Source organism: Sarcophilus harrisii, chromosome 1 (genome assembly GCF_902635505.1).
Source record: "Sarcophilus harrisii chromosome 1, mSarHar1.11, whole genome shotgun sequence".
Classification (NCBI taxonomy): Eukaryota; Metazoa; Chordata; class Mammalia; order Dasyuromorphia; family Dasyuridae; genus Sarcophilus; species Sarcophilus harrisii.
Window position 1 is genome coordinate 543,322,392 of NC_045426.1, and position 7,210 is coordinate 543,329,601.

Genomic DNA, 7,210 nt, shown 5'->3' on the forward strand with positions numbered 1-7,210 from the left:
TAATTTTCTAAGTAAATGTCATCTCTTCTTGTAGAATCTAGGAAGACCTTTGGGGGACTGACAATTTCATATTTGACTTTGTATCCATTTGATTCTGTAGCCCAAATACCTAGAATAATTCCTGGTATACAGCAGTCACATAATAATTCTAGTTGAATAAATGAATGAATGAATAGAAAGACTGCCTGACCCCATCATTCTCAGATCTTCTATAAAGTTTTGAAACTCTGTATTATTAATAATTTTGTCATTCCATTCCTTCTTCTACTCCTTTCACTAAAAATGCAGATTGCATATAAGTGTGTGTATATGTACATATGTATATATTTATGTATATGTATATGTTTACATATATTAAAAGAAAAAAGGATAAATTGTGGTGAGACTGCAAAATATGTATCGTACATTATGATTTTTCAAGTTAATATTTATTTATTTAAAGAATATATTTAATTTTTAAAAAATATGAGTTATACTGTCAGAATTTTGTTAAAAAAAATGGGATGATGCACAAAACATTTTGGGGTATCATGAAACTCCTGCTGGGATTAACTGCTCTGCCAATGGGCCACAGAGCATTCAATAGTACTGGTTCTTTTCTGTTGTTTTGTAGAAAATTAAAGTTTCAGATCTACTTTCCCAAAAAGCTTTGGTAGAGAGAAGATTCTTCCCATTTCTTATCAATGGAGGTCACCTGAAATATGAAAGGGTCAAGTGTATTAAGTTCCTTGGCTTGCTTAGAATTTTTTGATTGCTCACTTCCTATAGTGGTCTACCATATTCTTAGGCTGGTTTCAATGTACATAGCCAGCCCATTAAGTTTAATATTTAATTTATATTTCTTTTAATAGTGTTTTAACAAATTTAGAAGTCTCTCAGTCAGTTCCTTTGCCCAGCTTCTTCCAAACTTCTTTGTCCTGACCGTGATCTACTTCCCTTTGCCTTCTCTTTGCCTATCCCTATACTTCCAGCTCTGGTCTTAGTTCCTTCCATTCCAAAGCTTGACTCATTCATTCAACCTGAAACTCCTGTATCCTCATTCTCTTCCCAGTTACATCTTGCAGTTCTAGATACATATTCCATCTACTTTGTCTGTAGTATCCGTGTCTTCCTGAACACTCTGAAGGCAACCTGATGATGTGTGCTAAAAATTTATGTTATCCAGTCTCAGTTGAGGCCCTTTCTGCTCCACAGCACTGATTCACTGGCTAGTATAAGCTTCATATGCTTCTGTGGAGACTAGTATATACCTCATTGTACATTCTGAATTCTTTGCCTCTCTATCCGGAGATATATAGCATGTTTCATCATTGGGTCTCTGGAATAATGGTTGGTCATTACACTGCTATATTCAGCACAATAGTATTTCATCATATTTATATACTACAACTTGTTCATTTTCCAGTTTCCTCAAATTCCATTGTTTTGCCCCCTCAGAAAGAGCTATAAATATTTTTGTACATTCTTAGAATTTGTTTTGCATAAGACTAAAATTTTTTTTAATGTACCCTCACTTTAAATTCCTTTCTTCTTTTCTCCCTTTTCCCTCCTGTTTACATATTGAGTAAAACATATTTCTATACCTTAACTCTCAGTGTTTGTGTATGTTGTTCCTTTATTATTTAATCAGTCCAGAGGAGAATAAGGTTCAAGTATTTGCAACTACCTCCCACCCCACTTCTTGCTTATACTGTACACCCTGATTATGAGATAATTTTCCCTAAATTTACTTTTCCCTTCCTATCCCCTCTCCAAAGCATTCTTCTTCCCCTCTCTTTCTATTCTTTTCTTAAAATCATCAAAATATAATAGAATGGCTGCCAGGCCTTGTGTAATTGAACTGCCTCTACTACTTTGATGATGATAGGGTCTGAAAAGACACATTGATCATGTCCTCATATTTGAATGTAGATAATTTATCCTTCTTTAGTCCTTTATCATTGTTCATTCATGTCTACCTTTTTATGTTTCCAGACTCACAAATCTACGCCTCCATATCTCATATTTCTTCTGAATTCAAACCATATACCACAACTTTCCTTATGGACATCTCTACCCCAAAGTCCTACAGATATCTCAAATTCATCATGTCCAAAATTCATTACATAATTATCTCCTCAAATTCTTCTTCCAATTTCCATTCTCTTTGAGGGCATCATTATTCATCCAGTCCCCTAAGTTTACAATACTGAAGTGATTTGGACTCTTTTAACACTCTTACCTCCAAAATCCAATGAACTGCCAAGTCTTATAGATTCTACCTCTATACTGTCTACAATATTTTTCTATCTGTCCTCTTATTTCCCCTTATATATCCTCTATTTCAATTTAAGCTCTTACCATGTCTTGCCTAGAATATCTGATAACCTTTTAATTGGTCTCTCTGCTTGTTTTCTCCCCTCTCCCTGACTCCAATTTGACAAATATTTGTAAAACAGGCTTAATGATATTATTCTCCAGCTCAAAAAGTTTCAGTGATTCCCTATGGCCTCCAGGATAAATTACAAAGACCTTCTAGTTTTAAATGTCCTCCACCATCAAATTCCTATTTACCTTCCCACTTCTATTTCATATTACTGCCTTTTATACATTCTCCATTCTAGTCAATTTGGCTTATTTGATATATGCAGCTCTATAGCTTCTGAGATTTTTCAAGACATGAATCATCTGGACTTCTTTCCAAGACTTTAATTTATTCTCCCTATGGTTAACAATCTCTCTGTCCTGTAGTTCTCTCTCTCTCTCTTTTCCTCTACTCTCCTTCTCCCTTTTCTTTTCCCTCTTCCTCTTTCTCTCTTCTCTTTCTCTGTCTCCCTCCTCTCCCTCCTTCTTCTCTTCTTCCTCCTCCTCTTCTTATTCTTCTCTTCCTCCTCCTCCTCTCTCTCTCTCTCTCTCTCTCTCTCTCTCTCTCTCTCTCTCTTTCTCTCTCTCTCTCTCCCACAACACATAGGCCAGCCAACAAGATGTCAGCACTTAGCTGAGCTGAAATCACTCAGACAACAAAGTTCATGATCAAGCCTAAACTTGAATTTTTTATAGCCTATTAGGATATGTCTGAATTGGAACTTGGCAGACAAAACCATCAAGAATTTAAGGTTACCTGTGTGGAGGCAGGGATTAACCAGGATATCCCCTGAATAATGTATTTCTTCCTAGTCTACTTGATGGTATCAAAAAATATAAGAGATAGATAACAGAAACTGAGGTCTAAAAGAGGTTTTGACACTTTTTTACCTTTCTTGTATGTATGACCACTTTTTGTGTAAATATTTGTAAGATAATGTACTCCAGATTTATAAAAGTAATGTTTTTATGACTATTGTTTTTATTATACCAGTGGAGTAAATGCCTTTGTTTTGAGCAAAGTGGTTTACTATTAAAGGTAAACATGTCACTGGGAGTTTAAGACTTATACTTTGAGGATTGCAGAAACAGAGTATCTTAAATCTGGAAGTCATCTCCTACAGGAATTCAACCCACAAAAGAAAGCTGAAGGGTAGAGCAAAATATCTACATGACACTATGATGAACTGATGTAGATATCTAAGGAATTCTCACAAAACTCTATCAAGATCCCATGTTAATTGCATTTCTAATGTTCCTATGATTTCCATTTCACCAATTAGTTTCTCTGTATTGATCAGAATCAGAACCAAAATCATAGTTTCCTTCAGCGTATCCTCTGTCTTTTAAAGTGGGATATTATTAGCAAGCAATTCAAGATACTGTAAACTGCTCTGTTTTTGGCAGAGAGAAACCACTAGAAGATATATCTAGGTTACTCAAGTTTCCCATCATAACTATAACCAATTTCCATGCCAGCTTGGCATGTGCAATAAGAACTAAACATCCGACGGGGCCCTTTTCAACAATGAGATGAACCAGATCAGTTCCAATAGAGCAGTAATGAACTGAACCAGCTACATCCAGCCAAAGAACTCTGGGAGATGACTATGAACCATTACATAGAATTCCCAATCCCTCTATTTTTGTCTGCCTGCATTTTTTATTTCCTTCATGGGCTAATTGTACACTATTTCAAAGTTCGACTCTTTTTATACAGCAAATTAACTGTTTGGACATGTATACATATAGTGTACTTAACTTATACTTTAACATATTTAACATGTATTGGTCAACCTGCCATCTGCGGGAAGGGGTGGGGGGAAGGAGGGGAAAAGTTGGAACAAAAAGATTTGTAACTGTCAATGCTGAAAAATTACCTATGTATATATCTTGTAAATAAAAAGTTATAATGATAATTTTTAAAAATAAAAATAAATAAATAATTTTTTAAAAAAGAGAACTAAACATCCAGTTCATCTTTCTGACTAGGTCATCCATAGTATAATCCCATTATGCTCTCTTTCTCTTGTCTTTTACTCCTTTTGTATTATAGTATCCATCTTTTTTTTGCCTTAGATTCATAAATTTCGTCAAAGCAATTATTAAGGAAACAAAGAAAAATGAAGTTTTTTAAACAATGCCACATACTACCACTTTTATTTAATCTTTCTGAACTGAGTGCATACATTCTGTTGTTGTATTTTACTTATGAATCATAGTCAATTATATCTCAATGATACCTGGGAAGATAGATTTCCCTTCTGGCATCGAGCTCTCTAGATTATGTTGTTTATTTTCCATATTCTCTGCACTGGTAAAGGCAGCTGAGGCCAAGAGGATTATTCCTTTTTTTTTTTAATAGCTTTTTATTTACAAGTTATATGCATGGGTAATTTTATAGCATTGATAACTGCCAAACCTTTTGTTCCAATTTTTCCCCTCCTTCCCCCCACCCCTTCCCCTAGATGGCAGGATGACCAATACATGTTAAATATGTTAAAGTATAAATTAAATACAAAATAAGTATACATATCCAAACCATTATTTTGCTGTACAAAAAGAATTGGACTCTGAAATAGTGTACAATTAGCCTGTGAAGGAAATCTAAAATGCAGGCAGACAAGAATATAGGGATTGGGAATTCTATGTAATGGTTCTTAGTCATCTCTCAGAGTTCTTTCGCTGGGTGTAGCTGATTCAGTTCATTACTGTTCTATTGGAACTGCTTTGGTTCATCTCATTGCTAAAGAGGGCCACATTCATCAGAATTGATTATCATATAGTATTGTTGTTGAAGTGTATAATGATCTCAGCATCATTATACTCATTTCACTCAGCATCAGTTCATATAATCAGTCTCTCCAGGCCTTTCTGAAATCAAAGGATTATTCCTTCCTTTTTGCTAAATTTCTCCTGTCTCTTAAAAAATTCTTCCACCATAATTCTTCATATGTCATATATAATCATTCTTAAGTATCTGGTTTGCTATTTGTTTGTAGGTAATGATTTCCTTCCCCTTTCACTTTTTATTTAAAACCCTCTGGATCAAATTAACAAATCTCTAGGCAAATGGATTCTCCCTGATCCAGATTACATGGACTCCATTCCCAACCAAAAGTTCATTATCACTGTATCTTAATCTCTGATCTAGAAAATAAAAGTCTATACTCTTACACCACCTTTTTACCAATGTACTTCTTACACCAGCTGTTCACTGCCCATATACTTCATCTGGTGTAACCATCAATCAGTAACAATGATGAAAGTACCACATGTTGAAATTCTTCAGTTCTCTTCCCTGGACTTTGTAATACTTTGAAAAAGGTTGCTTTTGTTCACTCATTCTCACATTCCCACCTAAAGTGAGTATTGATTATCAGATCTGACATTTCCCAAGAAGTTCTACATTTTTTTTTGTTTATGATACATGAAGATGACTCAGCTCTAAATTGACCGTGACTTTCAGTCAATACATAGCTGCATTGGGAAGTCTCCAACTACTCTGACACATCTTTTGTTCCAAGCTAAGAAATGGCTAATAACAAATATTTCTGTTATTGGTAGCCTCCTTGAAAGAGTGTGCTGGTAAATGTTCAATAGCCAGCTCTCTTTTTCCTCCTTTCCCAAAATTTACATAGCATACTTTAGGTTTAATCTGTATCATTAATATTTTCTCTATCATATTCTTAAGCAATGAAAAACAAAAAAACAAACAAACAAACAAAAAAATGAGCCAAATTCTAAATTAATAGCATTTTCTAGTTTCAAAGGGGTAAATGCTCACACTGAAAATTTAACAATGGATGAGCAGGTATGATCTGGCTCCAGCAAACCACTGCCGCACTGGCTCCTTTTCCTTTGGAGGCTACTTCTTCCTCAGAAATTTCAAATGTCTCCTACTACCACCTCAAAGAATCACATTCCTATTATGAAACTCTATGGATTCAAGAGTCTTTCTTTCTGCCTTCTTCTGAATTGAATCACTGAACAATTAAATAAACTATTAGTGTTAATGCAAACATGATTTCTATGATGCTAAATAATGCCAGATTGTCCAACAGATTTCTCTAAGGTGATGAAGCATAGGGATAAAAGAAAAAAAAAATTTTGTGTAGACCTTCAAAACATCTCTGACAAAGTTCCAAGTGAAAAAACTGAGAAGCCGTGGGATTTAGGGTAGTGGTGTTGTCTTGCATTGGAAATAAGCTTGGAAACTGGAAACAGAAGATAGAAATATTTCATCTGGCAAATTTTAAATCGCGCCTTACCTCAATACTTCAGGGACATGAGAATTCATCGGCGTCTCTGCTACTGGCATCTATTACCATCTTGCCATAATCCAGAAGATGTTCTTCAGGTGCTGCTGAGGTGAAAAACATTACTCATATATTTGTACAGACTGTAGCCTGCTCTCCTTCCACCCCCTACATCAATGGACCATAAGCTTTTTTCATTATCTTTATATTCTCAGTACCTTGTCCATGGCAGATATTTAATTAGTTGACAAACTAATGTGTATTAGTAATACAGACAAAACTGAAATGACCAATGAATACAAATTCAGCCTTAAAAACTCACTAGTCATATGACTCTGGACAAATTCCCTAACCTCTCTGGACCTTGGTTTCCTCATTTGTAAAATGAGGATAATAATAGCACCTGCTTCACAGAGTAGTTGTGAGAATCAAATGAGAAAATATATGTATATTGTTATATAAATACTAGTTATTATTATAGTTTATGTTTGCTGTTTAATCATGTCTGACTTTTCATGACCCCATTTGGAGTTTTCTTGGCAAAGATTCCGAAGTGGTTTGCCATTTCCTTCTCCAGCTCATTTTATAGATGAGTAAATTGAGGCAAA

General features: G+C 34.8%; 1 protein-coding gene across 1 annotated transcript in view; it reads right to left on the reverse strand.

Moving 5' to 3' along the window:
* Positions 1-6,693, reverse strand: part of RNF144B (ring finger protein 144B) — a 204,021-nt gene extending 197,328 nt beyond the window's left edge. Inside the window, exon 1 of the mRNA XM_031946795.1 lies at positions 6,615-6,693. The gene's annotated coding sequence lies outside the window, so the exon portion shown is untranslated. The remainder of the gene's footprint in view (positions 1-6,614) is intronic.
* Between the last annotated feature and the right edge of the window lie 517 nt (positions 6,694-7,210).